This window comes from Pongo pygmaeus, chromosome 13 (genome assembly GCF_028885625.2).
Source record: "Pongo pygmaeus isolate AG05252 chromosome 13, NHGRI_mPonPyg2-v2.0_pri, whole genome shotgun sequence".
NCBI lineage: Eukaryota > Metazoa > Chordata > Mammalia > Primates > Hominidae > Pongo > Pongo pygmaeus.
In genome coordinates, this window is record NC_072386.2 from 67864749 (window position 1) to 67891208 (window position 26460).

At 40.8% G+C, this 26460-nt stretch overlaps 1 pseudogene; it reads left to right on the top strand.

Moving 5' to 3' along the window:
- Window positions 1–18274: 18274 nt before the first annotated feature.
- Window positions 18275–18671, top strand: LOC129044247 (cyclin-dependent kinases regulatory subunit 2-like; annotated as a pseudogene).
- Window positions 18672–26460: the final 7789 nt, after the last annotated feature.

Sequence of the window (26460 nt, forward strand, 5' to 3'; positions counted from 1 at the left end):
GAAGCAGGATGGGGCATCACCTCACCTGGGAAGAGCAAGGGGTCAGGGAACTACCTCCCCTAGCCAAGGGAAGCTGTGAGGGTCTGTGCTGTAAGTGCTATCTGGCCCAGATACTATGCTTTTCCCATGGTCTTCGCAACCTGCAGACCAGGAGGTTCCCTTGGGTGCCTATACTACCAGGGCCCTGGGTTTCAAGCACAAAGCTGGGCAGCCATTTGGGCAGATACCGAGCTAGCTGCAGGAGTTTCTTTTCATACCCCAGTGGCACCTGGAATGCCAGCAAGACAGAACCGTTCATTCCCCTGGAAAGGGGGCCGAAGCCAGTGAGCCAAGTGGTCTTGCTCAGTGGATACCACCCCCACGGAGCCCAGCAAGCTAAGATCCACTGGCTTGAAATTCTCATTGCCAGCACAGCAGTCTGAAGTGAGCCTGGGATGCTTGAGCTTGGTGGGGGTAGGAGCGTTCACCATTACTGAGGCTTGAGTAGGCAGTTTTCCTCTCACAGTGTAAACAAAGCCGACAGGAAGTTCGAACTGGGCGGAGCCCACCCCAGCATGGCAAAGCTGCAGTAGCCAGACTGCCTCTCTAGATTCCTCCTCTCTGGGCAGGGCATCTCTGAAAGAAAGGCAGCAACTCCCTGGGACAGAGCACCTGGGGGAAGGGGCGGCTATGGGCACAGCTTCAGCAGACTTAAACATTCCTCCCTGTTGGCTCTGCAGAGAGCAGCGGATCTCCCAGCACAGCCCTCGAGCTCTGCTAAGGGACAGACTGCCTCCTCAAGTGGGTCCCTGACCTCTGTGCCTCCTGAGTGGGAGATACCTCCCAGCAGGGGTGGACAGACATCTCATACAGGAGAGCTCTGGCTGGCATCTGGCAGATGCCCCTCTGGAATGAAGCTCCCAGAGGAAGGAACAGACAGCAATCTTTGCTGTTCTGCAGCCTCCAGTGGTGATACCCAGGCAAACAGGGTCTGGCGTGGACCTCCAACAAACTCCAGCAGACCTGCAGAAGAGAGGCCTAACTGTTAGAAGGAAAACTAACAAACAGAAGGCAATAACATCAACAAAAAGGATGCCCACACAAAAACCCCATCTGAACCCCATCTGAACCCCAACAGCAAAGACCAAAGGTAGATAAATCCATGAAGATGAGAAAAAAACAGTGCAAAAATGCTGAAAATTCCAAAAACCGTAATGTCTCTTCTCCTCCAAAGGATCACAACTCCTTGCCAGTGAGGGAACAAAACTGGATGGAGAATGAGTCTGACGAACTGACAGAAGTAGGCTCCAGAAGGTGGGTAATAACAAACTCTTCTGAACTAAAGGAGCATGTTCTAACCCAATGCAAGGAAACTAAGAACCTTGATAAAAGGTTGTAGGAACTGCTAACTAGAATAAGCAGTTTAGAGAAGAACATAAATGACCTGATGGAGCTGAAAAACACAGCGTGAGAACTTCATGAAGCATACACAAGTGTCAATAGCTGAATCAATCAAACAGAAGAAAGGAGATCGGAGATTGAAGGTCAACTTAATGAAATAAAATGTGAGGACAAGATTAGAGAAAAAAGAATGCAAAGGAACCAATAAAGCCTGCAAGAATATGGGATTATGTGAAAAGATCAAACCTACGTTTGATTGGTGTACCTGAAAATGATGGGGAGAATGGAACCAACTGAAAAACACACGTCAGGATATTATCTAGAACTTCCTCCACCTAGCAAGACAGGCCAACATTCAAATTCAGGAAATACAGAGAACACCACAAAGATACTCCTTGAGAAGAGTAACCCCAAGACAAAAAATCATCAGATTCACTAAGGTTGAAATGAAGGAAAAAATGTTAAGGGCAGCCAGAGAGAAAGGTTGGGTTACCCACAAAGGGAAGCACATCAGACTAACAGCAGATCTCTTGGCAAAAACCCTACAAGCCAGAAGAGAGTGGGGGCCAATATTCAACATTCTTAAAGAAAAGAATTTTCAACCCAGAATTTCATATCCAGCCAAACTAAGCTTCATAAGCGAAGGAGAAATAAAATCCTTTACAGACAAGCAAATACTGAGAGATTTTGTCACCACCAGGCCTGCCTTACAAGAGTTCCTGAAGGAAGCACTGAAATATGGAAAGGAAAAACCAGTACCAGCCACTGCAAAAACATGCCAAAATATAAAGACCATTGACACTATGAAGAAATGCAACAATGAATGTGCAGAATAACCAGCTAGCATCATAATGACAGGATCAAATTCACACATAACAATATTAACCTTAAATGTAAATGGGCTAAATGCCCCAATTAAAAGACACAGACTGGTAAATTGGATAAAGAGTCAAGACCCATCTGTGTGCTGTATTAAGGAGACCCATCTCACATGTGAAGACACACATAGGCTCAAAATAAAGGGATGGAGGAACATCCACCAAGCAAATGGAAAGCAAAAAAAAAAAGCAGGGGTTGCAATCCTAGTCTCTGATAAAAAAGACTGTAAACCAACAAAGATCAAAAAAGACAAAGAAGGGCATTACATAATGGTAAAGGGATCAATGCAACAAGAAGAGCTAACTTTCCTAAATATATATGCACCCAATGCAGGAGCACCCAGATTCATAAAGCAAGTTCTTAGAGACCTACAAAGAGACTTAGACTCCCCACAATAGTAGTGAGAGACTTTAACACCTCACTGTCAATATTAGACAGATCAATGAGACAGAAAATTAATAAGGATATTCAGGTTTTGAACTCAGCTCTGGACCAAGCGGACCTAATAGACATCTACAGAACTCTCCATCCTAAATCAACAGAATATACATTTTTCTCAACACTACATGGCACTTATTCTAAAATGGACAATGTAATTGGAAGTAAAACACTCTTCAGCACATGCAAGATAATGGAAATCATAACAAACAGTCTCTCAGACTACAGTGCAATTAAATGAGAACTCAGGATTAAGAAACTCACTCAAAACCACACAACTATGTGGAAACTGAACAATCTTCTCCTGAATGACTACTGGGTAAATAATGAAATTAAGGCAGAAATAAATAAGTTCTTTGAAACCAATGAGAACAAAGACACAACGTACCAGAATCTCTGGGACACATTTACAGCAGTGTGTAAAGGGAAATTTATAGCACTAAATGTCCACAGGAGAAAGCAGGAAAGATCTAAAATTGACACCTTAACATCACAATTGAAAGAACTAGAGAAGCAAGAACAAACAAATTCAAAAGCTAGCAGAAGACAAGAAATAACTAAGATCAGAGCAGAACTGAAGCAGATAGAGAAACGAAAAATCCTGCAAAAAATCAATGAACTCAGGAGGTGGGTTTTTGAAAAGATTAACAGAATAGACTGCCAGACACAGTAATAAAGAAGAAAAGAGAGAAGAATCAAATAGACACAATAAAAAATGATAAAAGGGAGATCACCACTGATCCCACAAAAATACAAACTACCATCCAAGAACACTATAAATACCTCTATGCAAATAAACTAGAAAATCTAGAAGAAATGGATAAATTCCTTGACACATACACCCTCCCAGGACTAAACCAGGAAGCAGTCAAATCCCTGAATAGACCAATAACAAATTCTGAAATTGAGGTAGTAATTAATAGACTACCAACCAAAAACAGCCCAGGACCAGATGGATTCACAGCCGAATTCTACCTGAGGTACAAAGAGGAGCTTGTACCATTCCTTCTGAAACTATTCCAAACAATAGAAAAAGAGAGACTCCTCCTTAACTCATTTTATGAGGCCAGCATCATCCTGATACCAAAACCTGGCAAAGACGCAACAAAAAAAGAAAATTTCAGACCAATATCCCTGATGAGCATCAGTGCAAAAATCCTCAATAAAATACTGGCAAACTGAAACCAATAGCACATCAAAAAGCTTATCCACCATGATCAAGTTGGCTTCATCCCTGGGATGCAAGGCTGGTTCAACATATGTAGGTAAATAAACGTAATCTATCACATAAACAAAACCAATGACAAAAACCACATTATTATCTCAATAGATGCAGAAAAGGCCTTAGATAAAATTCAACACGACTTCATGTTAAAAACACTCAATAAACTAGGTATTGATGGAGTGTATCGCAAAATAAGAGCTGTTTATGATAAACCCACTTCCAATATCATACCGAATGGGCAAAAGCCAGAAGCATTCCCTTTGAAAACCTGCACAAGACAAGGATGCCATCTCTCACCACTCCTATTCAATATAGTATTGGAAGTTCTGGCCAGGGCAATCAGGACAGAGAAAGAAATAAAGGGTATTCAAATAGGAAGAGAGGGAGTCAAATTGTCTCTGTTTGCAGATGACATGATTGTATATTCAGAAAATCCCATCATCTAAGCCCCAAAACTCCTTAAACTGATAAGCAACTTCAGCAGAGTCTCAGGATACAAAATCAATGTGCAAAAACCACAAGCATTCCTATACACCAATAATAGGCAAACAGAGAGCCAAATCATGAGTGAACTCCTATTCACAATTGCTACAAAGAGAATAAAATATCTAGGAATACAATTTACAAGGGATGTGAAGAACCTCTTCAAGGAGAACTACAAACCACTGCTCAAGGATATAAGAGAGGACACAAACAAATGGAAGAACATTCCATGCTCATGGATAGGAAGGATCAATATCATGAAAATGGCCATACTACCCAAAGTAATTTATAGATTAAATGCTATTTCCATCAAGCTACCATTGACTTTCTTCACAGAATTAGAAAAAACTACTTTAAATTTCTTTTTTTTTTTTCTTTTTTTGAGACGGAGTCTCACTCTGTTGCCCAGGCTAGAGTGCGGTGGTGCGATCTCGGCTCACTGCAAGCTCCACCTCCCTGGTTCACGCCACTCTCCTGCCTCAGCCTCCCAAGTAGCTGGGACTACAGGAGCCCACCACTATGCCTGGCTAATTTTTTTTTGTATTTTTAGTAGAGATGGGGTTTCTCTGTGTTAACCAGGATGGTCTCTATCTCCTGACCTTGTGATCTGCCTGCCTTGGCCTCCCAAAGTGCTGGGATTACAGGCATGAGCCACCGCGTCTGGCCAAAACTACTTTAAATTTCATATGGAACCAAAAGAGCCCGTATAGCCAGGACAATCCTATGCAAAAAGAGGCATCATGCTACCTGACTTCAAACTACACTACAAGGCTACAATAACCAAAAGAGCATGGTACTAGTACCAAAACAGATATTTAGACCAATGGAACAGAACAGAGGCCTCAGAAATAATGCCACACATCTACAACCATCTGATCTTTGACAAATCTGACAAAAAACAAGCAGTGGGGAAAGGATTCCCTATTTAATAAATGGTTTTGGGAAAACTGGCTAGCCATATGTAGAAAACTGAAACTGGACCCCTTCCTTACACCTTATACAAAAATAAACTCAAGATGGATTAAAGACTTAAATGTAAGACCTAAAACCATAAAAACCCTAGAAGAAAACCTAGGCAGTACCTTTCAGGACATAGGCATGGGCAAAGACTTCGTGACTAAAACACCAAAAGCAATGGCAACAGACGCCAAAATTGACAAATGGAATCTAATTAAACTAAAGAGCTTCTGCAAAGCAAAAGAAACTCATCAGAGTGAACAGGCAACCTACAGAATGGGAGAAAATCTTTGCTATCTATCCATCTGACAACGGGCTAATATCCAGAATTACAAGGAACTTAAACAAATTTACAAGAAAAAGACAAACAACTCCATCAAAAAGTGAGCAAACAATATGAACAGACACTTCTCAAAAGAAGACATTTATGCGGCCAACAAACATATGAAAAAAAGCTCATCATCACTGGTCATTAGAGAAATGCAAATCGAAACCACAATGAGATCCCATCTCATGCCGGTTAGAATGGTGATCATTAAAAAGGGAACAACAGATGCTGGAATGTGGAGAAATAGGAACACTTTTACACTGTTGGTGGGAGTGTAAATTAGTTCAACCATTATGGAAGACAGTATGGCAATTCCTCAAGGATTTACAACTAGAAATACCATTTGACCCAGCAATCCCATTATTGGGTATATACCCAAAGGATTATAAATCATTCTACTATAAAGACACATGCACATGTATGTTTATTGCAGCACTGTTCACAATAGCAAAAACTTGGAACCAACCCAAATGCCCACTAATGATAGACTGGATAAAGAAAATGTGGCACATATACACCATGGAATACTATGCAGCCATAAAAAAGAATGAGTTTATGTCCTTTGCAGGGACATGGATGAAGCTGGAAACCATCATTCTCAACAAACACAGGAACGAAAAGCAAGCACCTCATGATCTCACTCATAAGTGGGAGCTGAACAATGAGAACACCCGGACACAGGGAGGGGAATATCACACACTGGGGCCTATCAGGGGTTGGGGGTCAAGGGGAGGGATAGCATTAGGAGAAATACCTAACGTAGATGATGGGTTGATGGGTGCAGCAAACCACCATGGCACATGTATACCTATGTAACAAACCTGCATGTTCTGCACACGTATCCCAGAACTTAAAGTATAATTAAAAAAAAAAACTATTTAGCTACATAGCGTGACATACAAATCTGTCCCTGCGCCGTTTGTTTTGTTTCTAGATATTTTATCAAATGTGTTGAATAGGAAGTGAGCTGACCTTGTATCATACCAGGACAATTGCAAGGAAATTACACAGGACTCAAAAATGATGGAATACATCATGATGAATGTGTATGGTGGTGCATTTGATGTTGCATATGGTGGAAATACAGTTTTCTCTATTAGATGGGGAGGTGTTAAAATGTACAAAAATAAACATATTTCACTATTTTTTTGAATATTAACTTCCACTAGTGCTAATATAAATTTCATTTGCTCTTATATCTGGTAGAACAAAGCTCTAAGATGCCATTCTCGCTTGTGTACTTCTGAGAAAATCATTCAGGAGCAGGGTTGCAGCACATTACCCAAGAAAAACAGCCCTGAGACGGTTTATGATTAGGCTGCTTGTAATAGATAATTTCTATCTCTATTCTTGATATTTATTCCTAGAATATCAACCTGGGGGTGGTGGTATATCACCCTACTCTTGATTTTGGAACTTTTAATATGAGATATTTTAAAAACCACATCTCCATCTGTGATCTGGGGATAAGAGAATAAGCTAATAAGCATTGTGCCTGAGTTACAATTTCTAATACTGTGAAAAGAAGAGGCCACATCAATGGGAAAAGGAAAACAGTCTCGTGGGAGCAACTCTGAGCCTCGTAAATGTACCTTATCATTGGTTCCAAAATAGAACCAGCAGGAGTCGTACCAGCCCACTATCTGGAAGCAAATAATTATTCACTGGGAAAGGTAATTAAAATGTGGCAAAAAATGAGCATATGTAAGCCATAATATCAGATAAAAAGTATACTGGAAACACAGGAAATAAAGTATAGAATTAAAAAAAAGAAGCTATAACAATGTAAAATTTCCTAGTTATCTTTGCTAGTTTTCTCCTCCCAATTCCACAATCACCTCTAAATTAAAAATGAAAATGACATGCATCACTTATCAAAATAATATGAAACAAAAGCCTGTTCATGTTTGTAAATACATTATAAAAACCTAGGATTATACCAGTAACATTGAAATACAGTTGACAAAATATTAAAATAATATGTAATATGTACTGCTTTATTAATAAATAACAAGATCTAGCAGCTGGGCTAACTACCGTAATTTTGTTGTAAATTATAATACAAGCTATCTGCAAAACCAGTATGTGATATGAGCACGTGAGTCTTCATTCTGAGTCTCCTGACACGTTTTCCCACCATCAATCTGAAGGCTAACACATCTGTTTCTGATATGTGGACTCCTGAGAAGAGAAAGCATTGAGAAGGGTCCTGACCATTTCTGTCCTCCCCTCCAAGGTCTCTGAAACTATGATGGAGCAAGTCATTTTGATTACGAAGTTGTTTGTGGGTGCAACTAATCATAAAAGTTTCCTTGAGACTTCTCATAAAATAAGCCCCAAGACTCTTCCAATTCCTTTCTCACAGTTCAGTGCAACCTAAAAGTTGCCACTAGATTTAAAAAACCCTTGTAACTACGACTTGTGACTACTAGAGAGTCAGACTGCCACAGTGATTTCACTCACAATAAACCCTCCCACATGGAAAGCTAACTAGTCTCTGATGCCAGCCTTGAGAGAGTTGGGGATTGCCGAAGCAGTGAGGCTAACCTCATGGTGATAAGGAAACCAACTTATCCCCATCTATCATTATCCTTCATCATGAGTGGCCAGATGTAGATGTCCATGCAGTATGAACTAGTAATTAGAAGACTTGTTCCCTCTCATGATGACACACACTTATGATTACAGTTGATTCTCAGTGGGCTCTACAATCCATTCTGCATGGCGTAATTAAACAAGAATACAGAAAAAGCATGGAGAACAAGTCAATGGCAGGCGCCTACAGCAGTAGCTCTCAAACTCCCACGTGTCGCAATCACCTAAGGAGCTTTTGAAAAACACTGAGTCTAGAACATGCCCCCATACCAAATAAATCTGAATATTTGGGGCGGGACCCAGGGATCAGTACATTATTATTACAATTATGTAAAAAAAAGGAAGACAATTAAGTAAAACGACTATCTCATTACCTCTTTGGGTGGTAGGACCATGCATTACTTTTTTCCACTTTCCAATTTTCTTTGCAATTTGAGCTTTTTGTGATAAATGTGTATGGCTTTTATTATACGTAAGTCATCAGTCAACTTTTGCTTTAACAAACACATTGTATTTAATTTTTTGAGGGTGTAAGCAAAATAGTAACCATATCAACCAGTTTTCTCAGTACTTTTATGCCTCTGTGGATGAGCCCAGGAAGCTCATGGAAGAAGTGGAAAAGCTGATCCATACCTTCAAAGATTTAGTAATGACGACATCAGTGAGAAATCAAATGAGGATCTGGTTTCCATAGGGCCACCAATGAATAATATCTCAAGAGTAAATGAATATTGTGGGTGGCTAGTAAATGGCAGTTGCAATGATATCACCTGCAAATCCTTCAGGTTTATACCTGATATGAAATTATGATTATGTGACAAGAGCAAATCTTTCTTTTTTTTAAATTTTATTATTATTATACTTTAAGTTTTAGGGTACATGTGCACAATGTGCAGGTTTGTTACATATGTATACATGTGCCATGTTGGTGTGCTGCACCCATTAACTCGTCATTTAGCATTAGGTATATCTCCTAATGCTATCCTTCCCCCCTCCCCCCACCCCACAACAGTCCCTGGTGTGTGAAGTTCCCCTTCCTGTGTCCATGTGTTCTCATTGTTCAATTCCCACCTATGAGTGAGAACAAGAGCAAATCTTTCCTATGCAATTGGCTGTTCCTTGAAGATTTTGACTGAGGAATCAAGATACAATATGTATTGCATTTAAAAATGAGTTGCTAAAACAAAATACAAATTTTCAAAATAAATATCTGAACACCAACGACAGAACTCATCCCTCACACACATTAAAAATATAAAGAGGATAAAGTACATGGAGGTTGAAGGTGAAACTGGGAGGAGGATTTTGGAGATAGATGTTGGAGTGCTAGATACCTCAACAAGGGTGAGGAATAGAAGATGTTTCCCACTTAACTGTTTTAGGGAGCCCACATAGAGAATTCAAGATGTGCTATATTCAGTTTAAGGCAGCAGTGTCCAATCTTTTGGCTTCCCTGGACCACATTGAAAGAATTGTCTTGGGCCATACATAAAATACACTAACAGCAGCTGATTAGCTTTAAAAAAATTTGCAAGCAAATCTCATAATGTTTTTAAAAGTTTATGAATTTGTGTTGAGCTGCATTCAAAGCCATCCCGGGCTGCATGCAGCCCATGGGCCACAGGTTGGACAAGCTTGATTTAAGGGACTATACTTGTGTCTGATTCCCACTAAGAAATGTAAACACAGTGAGATAGAAGTATTTAGAAGCTGATCTAGGAGAGGTGGCTGTGGCCAAAGAAAGTGTATTTCCTGAGGAAGAGGTTTGTACCACTCTTGAGAGGCAGGCAGTCTGGGAGCATCAAGAATCTTTCTGAGGGCTATCTGAAGACTAAGAGAACATCAGCAGAAAGAAGCTAGCTGTAGGTCACTGGATGGTGAGAGGTCGCAAGAGGAGTTGCCAGTGACCAGCTAGAAGAGACATAATTTGCCCACATCAAAGAAACGGAAATAGAAGCATCCCCCAACAATGGCAGCTTTCATGAGAACCCACAAAAAATGCACATAAGAGAAAAAAACAGCTTCACGCTCCAGCAAGCAGAAGCCATCCACTGACAACATCAATCAAATAAGAATTTTCTCACCCTTTTCACTTCCTTTCCCACCTCACAGTTCCAACCTGAGGAAGCCAAGACAGCCTTTTACAGGCGGCCTAATCATAGCCTTGATGGGCAGATGGAGGGAAAGTGCTATGGGTAGGATGGAGAAGTCGACCTTGTCCTGAAACAGTACCACAGTGGGAAAGGCAGGATGATTGACCTTTGAATGAAGATTAAAGTTTTGATCATCGCCTGGGACTGTAGGAGTTTTCAATCAGAAGAGAGGAAGAACGAAACAGTTAAACGGGCACTGGGAAATAAGAAATTGTTTTACAGTTACATCACATGAGTTGTCTTTATTCCACATAGTGGTTACAAAAAAGAGGGCTTTTCAAATGCCCGTATCCTTTGACTCAGTCATTTCACTGCAGAGAAAGTGTCCTGCTGTAGCTTTGTAGTCGAAAGCAGCTTTTTTGCTTGTTTGTTTATTTGTTTTCAGGATAGATGTTCATCTTTGCTCTTGGAATGTTACTCTGAGGTTTTCCTGGTTAGGCAAATCTAAAGAAGGAATGAAGACTCCATTGTCTGGTAATTAAGATATACTAAGACTTTTATCTCCAAAGGAAAATGGAGCAATACTCTCCCCATACCAGCCTACCTTTATGAATTAAAGAGATCCATGAGGCTAGGTTGAGAGCCAGTAGGAGACTAGCCAATAAAGTCATTGAAATAAATTAACCATGGTATTTCTGGAGAAGTGGTTATCCCTATAAACCCAAAGCGCTAAAGCCTGGGACTCAGGCCTATTCCAGCCCATGAGAGTATAATACAGTGGGGTTGCCTTCTCTTGCAAGAGTGCCGAGGTTACAGAAGGGCTCTGGTCCAGCCCAACAGGGAGCTCCAGCAGCTTCAGAGACACCTTCCCTGTGTAGCAGTTTTTACCTTCATGAGGCCCCGACTTTCAGGTGGGAGAAATTTAATGGAGGGCCTTGGGACTTCTACCTTAGTGACTCAACCAAGTCCCAGTGCCATCTTACCTGGCACTTATTTCAGCTCCAAGGGACAGTAATACCACAGCCTTACTGTGGTTCCATCTCCCGACCTGGGGCCAGGGTGCCTTAGATGCTTTACAGGTGGCCAGATGAGCACCTTAAAGGGCCTTCAGAAGGGTATCATGGGTGCCTTATCTCTGAACACAACCTATGCCTTCTAATACACTTTCTCAGCACCACAGCTGCTCCGTGAGTGTGGGACTTCACTGCAAGTTCTACACCTCCCACCCAAAGCTAGTGTGTAGTGGGCAACGGCCCTGCTGCAGGGTCAGCACACCAAGGCCTTCAGAGTCTCACGCTGGGACTCCTTCTTCTCAAGGCATCTGCAAGACTGGTTCTCACAGAGATAAGGTGACAACCTCTGCTTAATAACCATCTTTAAGTGTATGAGCCTGCTATTTTATTTTAACTTCAGTATTACTTCCCTGCCTTACACAGGTGTAAAATTTCAATCTCCTGGCTACCCTTTTATGGCTTGATGGGCATTTAAGATGACCTCTCTGTGGTTCAGCTTGGCCCACAATTGTTTACCTGCATCATTGATGAAGATGAATTTTGTTTACAGCCTCTAGGCTTCATTCAGGCAGACCCTATTTCCAAACAATCCTTTTACAGAGCTAACTGGGAGGCACTAAAGAAAAAGCATGTCACTTAAGTAGGGAACTCATACTGTTGCAGGGGATCATTTCTTTTGGAAAGTAAAAAAAAAAAAAAAAAAAAAGTGCTCTCCTTGTGCTGAGAAGTGTTGGGAAGGACAAAGAGTAGGCCAAGTGGGAGGGCTCAAAATGAGCCTGTTCTCCTCTCACTTCTGTGGAAGAGCCAAGCTTTTCAGTAAACCACATGGGATTACTAAGGCTAGTGCTTAACTTGGGGTTCATGAGGTTTGTAGGCTCTAGCCAATTCTGAATTTCAGTTCTTTCACTGAAGTTGTGTGAAAGTATTGAGTTTATATGAGTATTTTCTGGGAAAAGACTTGATTCTCAAGGAGATTCATGATCCCACAGCTTCAGACTCTTGCTATTTGAAAGTGTGATCTGAGAATTATCTGTACGGAAAACACCGTATTTGTTAAAATGTAGGTACCAGGCCCACTCATTCAGAACTTTTTTTGATAAATAACAAATACTTTTTTTAGTATCAGTAGTTGCAAATTATTGCAAGGATCATACTTATACTAAAAAGTGTATTCATTGTTTATCTGCAATTCAAATTTAACTAGCTGTCCTGTATTTTGATTTACTAAATCTGGTAACCCTAACTGATAATCGGATGGAAGAAACTCCTTTTTTTAAAAAGAACCTCAATGAAAGGGCTGTTTTTTCATAAATAAAATTAATACTATACCACTGATCATTGGACAAGTGAGATTATACCACTTGTTCACTAAGACCTGGAATACACTTCTAGTCCCAGCCCAGAGAGGATTTTTACAGTCATTGGAAGCAACCATGTGCTTTAGAGTTTTGCAGTGTACAGTGACCAGGGGAATAAGTTTTCGTTTGTGCACTCCAATCTTGGAATTTCTGACATTACTGATGTCTCTTTGTGGTATTAAACCAAGAAGTCTGGTTAAAAAGTTGCTAAGGATGGGTCAAGAAGGCAGCGTTTTCCTTTCTGTTTTAGAGCGGACGCTAATAACCACCCTTTTGGTAAAGGAACATTGCCACCTAGCAACAGAATCGAGTATTTTCCTCTGGGCTCCAGACAAAGGATTGACTCCAACTGCACATTTTCAAGTGCACACATTTGTGAATTTGGGTTTTGGTTGCCTTCCACTTAGCCTTCAGCATTTGTAAGCTTTCCACAGAATGCAGGGAGAAAAAGCCATTTGTCAGTAGAGCCTCAGTTTGTAAGAGGCAAGTGGGAAGGATCTTTTAAAAAGGCCAGCAATATCAATAAGAATGGATTCTCCTTAGTATATACTGGCAAATAGGAGAATAAAACAAGCAAAACTGAGTGGACTTTGTGGAAAGAAACTTCTTTCTGCCAAAAACTGTGTGGATGGAATTGCTATTTATGTTGCAATTTGTAAAATGACTGAGTTTTCCATGCATGCACAAAGCTGAAAAAAATTACTAGTAAATAGTAAATAGAATCTCATATATAAAAATAACGTTACTCAGAAGCATTAAATTTGGCCCCCACTTGAGATCCGAGGATCAACTAAGTGCTCCCTAAGTCCAGCTAATTCTGCAGTCTTAAAACCCATACCATGGATTCATGGTCTCACGGTCTCACGTGTGTTTCTATTATAAGGGATAAATCTTGCCATCACAAAAAAGAAACTATTTAGTTAGAAATTCCCAAGTGTTAGATGTAGGGCTTTTTTTTTTTTTTTTTTTTGTCTTCTTTTGCTTAGTAAGGGGGCTATCGCTATTCAAAAAAATTCAACTTACAAATTTAATAGTCACTCTTGGCTTAGTGCCACCTGTTTTAATAAATAGGCCCTTGTGAGCTGTGGCAACAAGGATTATGTTGCTGTTATAAATATTTACTGTCCCTTACTTGATGCTGAAAAATCCAGATTGCAGAGTAGCGTAGTCTTACAGTTGGTTACTAAGTATGGAAGTGTTTTGCAAGTTTACACAACCTCCATCAATGAGGTTATTTTACATATTAAGAGAAAAAAAATTTTGAACATTTTAACTTTCAATTAAAACAGTCACCTATTACTTCTTGAACACTTAAAATAAGCCAGACCTTGAGCTACAAGCTTAGATAAATGAGATGGGTATCATTATGCCCATTTTACGGATGGAAAATAAAGTTTGGAGAATTTGAGGAATTTGGCTCAGATCACACAACTAGTAAGTGTCAGAGTTACACTTCTGTGCCACTGGTTGGTCCTCTAGAGACCCGGAGAGCTACCTTACCAGCAAAAGAAGTAGTTAAATTCTTTCAGTACTTAGCTACATCTTTTCTTAAGCCAGGCTGAAGCTGGTAACATCTATGTATCTAGCCAAACTGCTTCATACTATGTCCAGAGAGAAGGAAGGTTGAACTCAAAAGAAATCCATAGCAAGATCACCAGGTCGTGATCGCATGACAAAAGGTGACCCTACCACAGGAGATTCCAAATGTCTCAGGTAGGCCTGTGGACGTTGGGTAATGTTCCGGTAATTGAATGTTACATAACAAACCACTCTAAAATTTAGTGGATTAAAAAAGCAACTACATATATTTTGCTCACAAATCTGCATTTTTGGGCAGGGGTGAGTGGGGGTGGTTCCTCCCTGCTCTACTGAGCTTCAGCTGGCACAGCTCAAAGGCTGGGGTTGGAATCATCTGAAGGCCCGTTCCCTTAAATGTCTAGCTGTGGGCTGGGGCCTTTGCTGGGGCTGTCAGTTGGATCTTTTATATGTGGCCTCTTTATGTGTTCTAGGCTTCCCCACAAAATAGTAGCTGGGTTCCAATGGTGATCATCTATTGGGAGAGAGATTCAGGCAGAAGAGGGATTTTCTTTTATGACCTAACCTTAGAAATCTCACCCCTGGAACCTGTGTAGGTGACCTTATTTGGAAATCACATTTTTGCAGATATAATCAAGTTAAAATGAGGTCATACTGCATTAGAATGGGCCTTAATCCAATGACTGGTGTCCTTATAAGAAGAGGAAAATTGAGACACAGGATATACATGGGGGATAATGTCATGTGGCAGTAGAGGCAGAGATTGGAATGATGATCTACAAGCCAAGGAATGCCAAGGATTACTGGCAACCAGCAGAAGCGAGGAAAGAGGCATGGAAAAGATTCTCCTTTGGAGCCTCCAGGGAAAGCTGGGAACCAGCTCTGTGGACACCTTGATTTCTGACTACTGGCCTCTTGAACTCTGAGAAAATAAATTTCCGTTGTTCTAAGCAGCTTCAGAAGGAACCAACCCTGCTGACACCTTGATTTCAGATGTCTAACCTCAGAAACTGTAAGAGAATCCATTTCTGTTTTTTTTTTTTTAAGCTACCGAATCTATGGCACTTTGTTGCAGGAGCTCTAGGAAATGAAGGCACTCATGTCTGCTGCATTCTATTCACCGAGACAGCAATGGATTCCACCTGACTCTAAAGGAAAGGTAATATGTCTTCAACATTTGGTGGAGGGTAGCAAAGTTCTGGAAGACAATGAGGGACTGGAAACAGTGCTATGGTTATTTTTAGAAAATACAAGCTATATCCTGGGACTTAAAACATGATTGTGTGCATGTATACATGCTTAACAATGGGGATCGGATCTAAGAAATGCATCATTAAGTGAGTTCATCATTGTTTGAACATCACAGAGTGCACTTACACCAACCTAGATGGTAAAACCTACTATACACCTAGGCTATCTGGTACAGCAGATTGCTCCTAGGCCACAAACCTATACAGCATGTGACAGTACTGAATCCTATAGGCAGTTGTAACACAATGGTATTTGTGTATCTAACATAGAAGAGTGACAGTAAAAATATGGCATAAAAGATTAAAAATGGTACACCTGTATAGGGCACTGACTGTGAATGGAGCTTGCAGGACTACAAGTTGCTCCGGGTGAGTCAGTGAGTGAGTGGTGAGTGAATGAGAAGGCCTAGGACATTATTGTACACTATTGTCGACTTTAGAAACACCGTACACATAGGCTACACTAAATTTGTTAATTTTTAAAATGCCTTCAATAATAAATTAACCTTAGCTTACTTTAACTTTTTTACTTTATAAACTTTTAATTTTTTTTTAACTTTTTGTATTTTTTGCTTAAAACACAAAGGACTGGCTGGGTGCGGTGGCTCACGCCTGTAATCCCAGCACTTTGGGAGGCCGAGGTGGGCGGATCATGAGGTCAGGAGATCGAGACCATCCTGGCTAACACGGTGAAACCCCGTCTCTACTAAAAATACAAAAAAAAAAAAAAAAAATTGGCCGGGCATGGTGGTGGGCGCCTGTAGTCCCAGCTACTCCGGAGGCTGAGGCAGGAGAATGGCGTGAACCCGGAAGGCAGAGCTTGCAGTGAGCTGAGATCACACCACTGCACTCCAGTGTGGGCAACAGAGCAAGACTGTCTCAAAAAAAAAAAACCACACAAAAGGCTGGGCACGGTGGCTCACACCTGTATTCCCAGCATTTTGGGAGGCCAAGGCAGGCAGGCCACCCGAGGTTAGGAGTTCGAGACCAGCCTGGCCAACATGGCAAAACCCCATCTCTACTAAAAATACAAAAATTAGCGGGGCGTGGTGGCACACACCTGTAATCCCAGCTACTTGGGAGGCTGAGGCAGGGAGAATTGCTTGAACCCGGGAGATGGAAGTTGCAGTGAGCCGAGATTAAGCCACTGTTCTCCAGCCTGGGTGACAGTATGAGACTGTCTCAAAAACAGAAAAACAAACACCACAAATACTTTGAATATTTTCTTTCTTTATATCTTTATTCTACAAACTTCTTCTATTACTTTTTTTTAAATTTTTTAAAAAATTTTTGTTAAAAACAAATACATGAACACACACATTAGCCCAGGTCTACACAGGGTCAGGATCATCAATATTACTGTCTTCTACCCCCACATCTTGTCCTAATGGAAGGTCTTCAGGGTCAATAACATGCATGGAGCTGTCATCTCCTATGATAACAATGTCTTCTTCTGGATACTCTCTGAAGGACCTGCCTGAGGCTGTTTTACAGTTAACTTAAAAGAATAGGAGTATACTATAAAATAACAATAAAAAGCATATAGTATAGTTAATACATGAACTAGTAACATGTCATTTACTATCATTGTCAAGTATTATATACTATATGTAATTGTATGTGTTATACATTCATAGCTAGAACAGTAGGGTTTTTTTTTATATCAGCATTACCACAGACATGTGAGGTGTATGTATAGTGTTTATAAAGTCTATAGTAGTATACAGTAATGTCATGGACACAATCATAAAACATGATTGTGTACTTTTTCAGTTCCATTATAATCATCATATTTGCCATCCATTTTTGGCTGAAAAGTCATAATGCAGCATATGACTGTCTAAGTTTTAGTATATTCTTAACTGCATGTTGAAAGGTATTGGAGTTAGAATTCCTTTCTGCCCAGGCTAAGTGCTAAGGTTAGTTTCATAGGAAGGGGTTTATTCTGGGAATGCATATATCCAAAGGCAACAAGAGCTGCAAATGTTTTTCATGTGTGTTTGCTGCTACAAAGAGAGCTTTGAATGGACTTCAGTGATATGGTTTGACATAAAACTAGTGACAGTCTAGAACAATCATCCACTTGCCTATGCTATGTTAAATAAATCTGTGGTCCATGAAGCTGGGCTGTGAGGAAGCTGGGCTATGAGGATGCTGAGGGCTCTTTCCTCCCAAGGTGCCTGCCAACTCACGCACTGGTTGCCCTGACATTAGTGTGAAATGTGAGGTTTGGTGGTATAGAACTCCAGGGAGTCCCATTCCTGTGTGTTCAATGTCAGTGACACCTGCTGAGGTGCAACTTTTGCGCTTTCTGTACAACCCTGGCAAACTGAATGATAGCGCCTGGGTTAATACCTCTGTGAGCCCTGGGTTTGTGCACAAAGCACTAACAAGTTTCCCTAGTAAAAAGATCGTCCCCCACCATTATTCAGCTGGTTAGCTTTTCTGCCTTTACATTTTCCCATGTGGACAGGCATTGGGGAAGGGGAGGGAGCACAGCGCTGAAACACCTCTCCTGGACACGTGCCCATCTCCACTGGGGACAGGTCTCATATTAGCTCCCTGAGCATAAAAAATCCTGTCTGATTGCTTCATCTGCTATGTGTCTGTGGGGATCTGCAAAGATACGGTATCCAGTTAGTCTCTGGCGAGTCGTTGCCTTGGCCGGATGGGGACATGTTGCCTGCTGTGCCCCCTCTTAGCGCTCTCTCATTTCATTTCCTGCAGTGTGCCAGCAGGATGGCCCAGAAGCAGATCTATTACTCGGACAAGTACTTTGATGAGCACTACAAGTACCAGCATGTTATGTTACCCAGAGAACTTTCCAAACAAGTACCTAAAACTCATCTGATGTCTGAAGAGGAGTGGAGGAGACTTGCGTCCAACGGCGTCTAGGCCGGGTTCATTACATGATTCATGAGCCAGAACCACATATTCTTCTCTTCAGAGGACCTCTTCCAAAAGATCAACAAAAATGAAGTTTATCTGGGGATCGTCAAATCTTTTTCAAATTTAATGTATATGTGTATATAAGGTAGTATTCAGTGAATACTTGAGAAACGTACAAATCTTTCATCCATACCTGTGCATGAGCTGTATTTTTCACAGCAACAGAGCTCAGTTAAATGCAACTGCAAGTAGGTTACTGTAAGATGTTTAAGATAAAAGCTCTTCCCGTCAGTTTTTCTCTTAAGTGCCTGTTTGACTTTACCTGTTACTTTGGTTCAATAAAATTTGTATGTTGCATTAAAGAAAAAAAAAGATATGGGATACAGAAATGACTGTCTATGTCACCAGAGGGCATTCCCTGAGCTCTTTCAAGCCACAAACTCTCCTTTGGTGAGAAGTCCTTGAGCCTCAGGTACATGAAAAAAAACCACAGTCTGGGAGTCTCATCTCTTGAGGTCTCTAGTCCTGGCTTTTCTTCTAATGGGTGACTGAGTACTTTAAATTTCAATTTGGAAAAATCAAATTCAATGATGGGTATTCAGTTTTATTAAATAGGTCATTAAGCCAGAAATTAATCTCCCTACACTCTAGTCTTTGTTTGCTCTCCAAGCCTGCCCCACTCAGTGGAAGCTAAAGGTGCCTTTTCTACGACTATCATGCAGTAGTGAGGTCAGGTAGACAGGCTGGGGGCAGACAGGAGGGGCCACACTGCCCTAACTCTTTCACCCCTCTAGGAGGAAAGGGCAGCATTAGAACAAAAGGTGGCTCCTGTGGCTTCTTTCATTGCACATTTATGGAGGCCCCCACACCACCTTTGCTTTGTTCTTTGGTAGCCTCACCCTCTTTGAAATCTTTGAGAGATATTGCTCCACTCAGCCCTTTAAACCTTTGTCCCAGACAACGCAGCTGTGAATGAGGATGAGGAAGCACTGGGATGCGTTTGGACACTCTGGCATCTGCTGAGTAGGGTTCCCAGGCTAGTCCAGGACCACCAAGCCCTCAGCATGGTTCATATCGGCTACAGGAGTCCTGGGGGCTATTTATTGTGACTCCTCCAAGTTCACGAAGACCACACGATGGTGACTCAACCCAGATGAGTGAACAGTTTGCATCCAGGACAAGATCTGACATACTGTCATTTAGCATGGCTAGAAAAAGCCACAAAGATACCTTGTCCAAACAGGTCAGTGCTTGGTCTGACAATATCCGTGCATTCAGATGTTATGGTTGCATTCACATATAAAGCCATTCACGCCCCTGTCGGGATAGCACCCAAGTGATGTACACTGATTTGGTCAGGCACAAAGTCGTGTGGCCTGGATCAAGTTTGGTGGGCAGGGGAAGACACAATGGGAGACATGTTAAATGTGATGGGAACATTCTAATACCTTCTCTCTCTTGCCTCATTCTTTCTCTTTTTCACCCCTTTTCCTTTCCCACTCAATCCATCAATCTTTCCCTTACTCTCTCATTTTCCTGCAGGTTCCGTGTGGCTGCTCTGAGAATTCTCCCACCATAGAGAGATGGGTGATCCCTTTGTTCTGCATGAAGTCACCAATCCAGGCACCATGGAAGGACTCTGTGAGGAGGACCTCCCCTCTGAGAAGATGCCTAGCCAGCAGGGACCTCATGCTTCAGTTCAGATGGGTTGCCAGACAGATGAACACTCCGGACATGACAGCTCCTCCTCTGAGGCTTTGCCTGGGCTCTTCCAGCCACACCAGAACAGCACCCCACCCGCAACACACACCCTCACCCAAGGCCCACCAGATCACTGCACATCGGCTATGTTTGCCAGAATACAAAAATAGAGACAGTTTTCAGAAAGATATTCTTTATTGTCGTAGTTGCCATGGGTGGATGGTCAAGTGAGCTGGCAGAGGCTAGGAGGAAATTTTTGTGTCCCTGGCTGGAGAGTGATCTGGGTGTCACTGTAAAGACTTCTTGCCCAAGAATGAAAATGGAGCGTCCTATTTCCCTTCCAGCTCTGCCAAGACTTTCATCTGCCTCCCACATCCTCTGCTGCTGTTTTATTGACTACATACTATTCCATAAAATGGAGATGGCATAATTTGTTTAACCTTTTCCCTATTGATTAAACACTGATTTCTAAAAGAAAATACTGGAGGAGAAAATGAAGCAAAAAACTTCCTTAGGTATTAGTGTGAGTATATTCTCTGAGGCAAATCAAAAGAAGGTTATTTTAGGATGAAGATGTGTGGAGATAAGTAGAGCAGTCTGCCCGATGTTAAACCTAAGAGAATGTTTCAGGAACATTCTGTCTGGGTGTGGATGAACAAAGGTCTGGGAGTCAGGCGAAAATGAGCATGAAGGTTGAACAGATGTTGCAATTACAAATCAGTACAAATCTTTGGGGGAACTTCAGGTTATTTTACAATACGTGTATATTGTATGGTTTCCAGCTGTTAGTTTGCAATGCTGTCCTCTGATCACACCAAGAATACGGATGAAGAAAATGAAAACTAAGGCCACACAATCAGTAGGTGGTAAAACCAGGATTTGAACCGGGGTCTGACTCCTTGTATTTGTCTGTTTTCACACTGCTGATAAGGACATACCTGAGACTGGGCAATTTACAAAAGAAAGAGGTTTAATGGACTTACAGTTTCCAGTGGCTGGGGAAGCCTCACCATCATGGTGGAAGGCAAAGAGAAGCAAGTCACGTCTTACATGGATGGCAGCAGGCAAAGAGAGAGCTTGAGCAGGGAAACTCTGCCTTATAAAGCCATCAGATCTCATGAGACTTATTCACTATCACAAGAACAGCATGGAAAAGACCTGCCCCCATGATTCAATTACCTCTCGCAGGGTTCCTCTCACAACATGTGGAAATTCAAGATGAGATTTGGGTGGGGCACAGCCAAAACATATCACTCCTCAGCCCATATTTTTTCCAAACATAAACAGTGCTGCCTGCACTTTTGCTAAATTTATTAGATTTTTAAGAGGCAGAGTACAAATTGGGATTGGATTTTACTGCCTGGCCCAGAAGAGGGGAAGTGACTAGTGAACAGGAGCAATGAAAGTTGCTTATCAGCAGGATGGGCCTCTGCAAGAGAATATTAACTGTTTTTTAAATTTAAAAATACAAAACTTAGCCAAAGCCTCCTGAGTAGCTGGGATTACAGGCGTGTGCCACCATGCCTGGCTAATTTTTGTATTTTTAGTAGAGACGGGGTTTTGCCGTGTTGGCCAGGCTGGTCTCGAACTCCTGGTCTCAAGTGATCTACCTGCCTCAACCTCCCAAAGTGAACTCTTTATTTTTTAAGTAAATTTTTGTTTTTATTTATTTTATTTTATTTTTTGAGACAGGGTCTTGCTCTGTCACCCAGGCTTGAGAAGAGTGGCACAATCTTACCTTACTGTAGCCTTAAACTCCTGGGCTTAAGTGATCCTTCCACCTTAGCCTCTCCAGTAGTTAGGACTACAGGTGTGTACTACCATGCCCAGCTAATTCTTTACTTTTTTGTTGTTTTGTTTTTTCTTGTAGAGAAGCGGTCTCATTATATTGTCCAGGCTGGTCTTGAACTCCTGGCCTTAAGCAGTCCTCCCACCTCAGTTTCCCAAAGTGCTGCAATTATAGGCATGAGCCACCATAACAGCCTATGTTTAAGTAAGCTTTTAAATAGAAATTTAGCATTCCTACAGAAAAATACAAAAATTAGAAGTAATTTAAATCAGTGAATTTTTATAAAGTATACTAGTGTGACTGGACCTTAGCACTCCAAACTCAGAACATTACCAGCAACCCTGAGCCCCACCAAGATTCACTATAATCCCAACTTCTATCAGTATAGATTTATTTTACCTATTTCTGGACTTCAAAAATAAAATCATGTCATGTAGTAGGCAGGTTCTAAATGAGTCCCGATGATGGCTACCTCCTAGTACTAATGTCCTTGTATGATCCTCTCCTCTTGGTATGGGCTGGAACTAGTGATTTACTTCTACAAAAGAGAATGTGGCAAAAGTGACAAGGTGTCACTTCCAAGATTGGGTTATAAAAACCCCTTTCTTGTTCTCTTGCTTGCTGCTCTAATGGAAGACAGCTGCCATGTCATCAGCTGTCCTATAGGGAAACCCATGGGGCAAGGAACTGAGGGAGGTCACCAGCCAACAGCCAGTGAGGAAATGAAGCCCTCAGTCCAACAGCCTGGGAGAAACTGAATCCTGCCAGCAACCACAGGAGTGCACTTACAAGCAGATCCTCCCTCGTTTGAGTCTTTAAATGAGACCTCAGCTCTGGCCACCATTTTGATTACAGCCTTGAGAGAAATCTTGAGGCTGAAACACTCAGCTACCCTACACCTGCATTTCTGACCCACAGAAACTGAGTTAATCAAAGTTTATTGTTTTAAGATGGTAAGTTATGTGGTAATTTGTTGTGGAGCAATAGATAGCTAATTTATAATATGCACTCACTTGTGTCTGGCTTCTTTTATTCAACATTAAATTTGAGATTCAGTCATATTTTTGCATATAGAAAGAGTTCATTCACTTTCATTATATTCCATTTTATGAATTTGTCACAATTTATTTATTTATTCTCTTCTTGACAGACATTTGAATTTTTTCTAGTTTGAGGTTGCACAGCTAGTGCTACTTTACACATTTTTCCTTGCACCTTTTGGAATGCATATGTTCACACATATCCTGATCATATACTAGAAGTATGATTGCCAGATCATAGGCTATGCACACTGCTGGAAGTTTCTAAAGTGCTGACACCAATTTACTCTCCTAGCAGAAGTTCATGAGAGTTCCAGTTGCTCCACATCCTCATTAGCTCTGGCATTTGCATTTTAACCATTTTGGTGGGGATGTAGTGGTGTGACATTATGGTTTTAATCTTCATTTCCCTGATTAATAAATTAATTTTCATTTAAAACTTTGATTAATTACATTAATTAATTTGCATTTCCTTCATTAGGGAAATACAAATTAGCACCTTTTCATGTCTTTTATTTTAGATATTCTCTTTTACAAAGTGCTTGTTCAAGCTTTGCCCATGTTTGCTGTTGAGTTGACTGTCTTTTTTTCCCTAATGGATTCTTACATAAGCTGGAATCAATTTCTTGTCACAAATAGGTTTTGAAAAGACTTCCTGTCATTCTTTGGCTTGCCTTTTGACTCTTTAGTGGTGCTTAATATTTCTTCTTCTTTTTTGTTTTTTGAGACAGAATCTTGCTCTCTCTCCCAGGCTGGAGTGCATTGGCATGATCTTGGCTCACTGCAGCCTTGACCTTCTGGGCTCAAACAATCCTCCCACCTTATCCTCCCAAGTAGCTGGGACTACAGATGCATGCCACCATGCCTGGCTAATTTTTTTTTTTTTGTATTTTTTGTAGAGATGGGTTTTCACCATGTTGTCCAGGCTGGTCTGGAACCCCTGGACTCAGGTGATCTGCCTACCTAAGCATTCCAAAGTGCTGGGACTATTACAGGCATGAGCCATTGTGCCTGGCCAGTATTTCTTCTTTTAAATGCACTGCAATGTATGTAGATTTTCCATTATAGTTAAGATTTATTTTCTGCTTGAGAAATATTTGCCTACCCCTAGATTATTAAAATGTCTCATAAGTGTGCTTCTAGAAGCTTTATTATTTTACCTTTCATGTTTAGATCAACAACCTATCTGGAATTGATTTTTGTGTACAGGGTAATAGAAGAATCAGAATTAATTTTTTCCATGAGAACATCGACATCACGTTTATTGAAAAAGCTATCCTTTCTCCACGGTAGTGTCAGCTTTTTCATAAATGAAGTGGCTATATATGTGTGGGTCAGTGTCTGAACCTATTCTGTCTCATTGCTCTGTTTCTATTCTTGTGCCAATATCACATTGTTTAAATTATTATAGCTTTGATGAATTTTGCCGTTTGATGGACTTCCTCCATATTTGTTCTACTTTTTCACAATGTCTTAATATTCTCTCAAAATTTTAGTATGCATTTTAGATTTAGCTTGTCAATTCACACACACACACACACACACACACACACACGAGCTAAAGAAATTTTGATTGCTCTTTCATTGAATTAATAGAAGTTTGGAGATTATTGACTTACAATATTGAATTATTCAATCAATGACCATGATGTATCTGTCCATTTAATTAAGTCTGATTTGATTTCTCTCAAAAAACTTTTTTAGTTTTATGTGTAAAATTTTTGTAAACAATTTTTTTGTTTTCATTGTTATATTTATTCCTAGATGTGTTTTTCTTTCTTTCTTCCTTCCTTCCTTTTTTTTTTTTTTTTTTTTGAGATGGGGTTTCACTCTGTCACTCAGGCTGGAGTGCAGTGGCATGATCATAGCTCACTGGACCCTCGAACTCCTGGGCTCAAGTAATCCTCCTGCCTCAGCCTCCCAAGTAGTTAGGACTACAGGTGCTTGCCAGCATGCCCAGCTAATTTTTTTGTAGGAACAGAGTCTTGTTATATTGCCCAGGTTGGTCTTAAACTTCTAACCTCAAGCAATCCTCCTGCTTTGGCCTCCTAAATCACTGGGATTACAGGTGTGAGCCACCATGCTGGGCCACATTTAAAAAAACATCTTATTGTAAAATAAGACACAGATTCAGAAAACACAAAAGACAAATTTGTAGCTTAACAGTATTGTAAGACAAACACCCTTGTCATTTCCACAAAAGTTAAGAAATAAAACTTTGCCTGAAGTCCCTCCATGTGTCCCGAACCAATCATAACCCAATCTCTCCTCCAAGAGGCATGACTCTTCCTGACTTTTGTAATTAACTGTTCCTTAAATTTCTATATAAATGCACCACCTGAGTTTGACTCCCTAGACAGTATGTTTTAGTTTTGCCCAGTTTTAATAATGACGTGCAAGTTCCTTTTAATCTATAGCTCAGCCTTCATCCCTTTATTACCCTTAAATTTGTCAGGTCATTTGGCCTGTAGTTTTCCAAATCCAGGCCATTTGACCTGTAGAGTTTCCCACAACAGGGATTTTGCTGAATACATATGCATGATGCAGTTCAGCATGTTCCTCTGTCCTCTGTATTTCCTGTAAAGTCACAACTGGATCCAGAGGCTTGATTAATCCTTAAGAAAGACTATAGACACTGGCATATTATTTCATCAGGAAGCATTTAGGATGGGTACTGTGGCTCATCCCTGTAATCCTAGCACTTTGGAAGGTGGAGGCGGGAGGATTGCTTGAGCCCAGGAGTTTGAGACCAGCCAGAGGAACATAGTAAGATTGTCTTTACAAAAACGAAACAAAACAAACAAGCAAACAAATTAACCTAGTGGCACGCACTGTAGTCCCAGCTACTCACGAGATTGAGGAGGGATAGTTGCTTGATCCCAGAAGATCAAGGCTTCAGTGAGCTGTGATCAGCCAGTGCACTTCAACCTGGGCAACAGAGTGAGACCCTATCTGAAAAAAAAAATCCGCACGCACACACACGAACAGTTTTTTGAACAGACACAGGATTGTTAGATACTCTTTTTTTTCCTTGGGTCAGTTTTGTTATGCTGCTTTTTTTTTTGAGCCAGGGTCTCACTCAGATGCCCAGGCTGGAGTGCAGTGATGTGATCATGGCTCACAGCAGCCTTGGCCTCCTGGCCTCAGGTGATTCTCCCACCTCAGCCTCCCAAGTTGCTGGGACTACAGGTGCCCACCACCACTCCTAGCTAGGTTGCATTCTTTTAAGAATTTGTAATTTTGGATGAATTTTCCAATTGAAAAGCATAAAATTTGTAATTTTAACAGTTTTATTGAATTATAATTCACATACCTTAATTTTATTTATTTAATATATACAATTCAATGGTTTTTACTATACCCACAAAGCTGTGCAACCATTACCATAATCCAATTTTAGAAGATTTTTATCCTCCTCCCAAAGAAAAACATTACACTCATTCCCCATTCTCTGCAACCTTCTCAGCCCTAGACAACCACTCATCTACTTTTTGTCTCTAGAAATT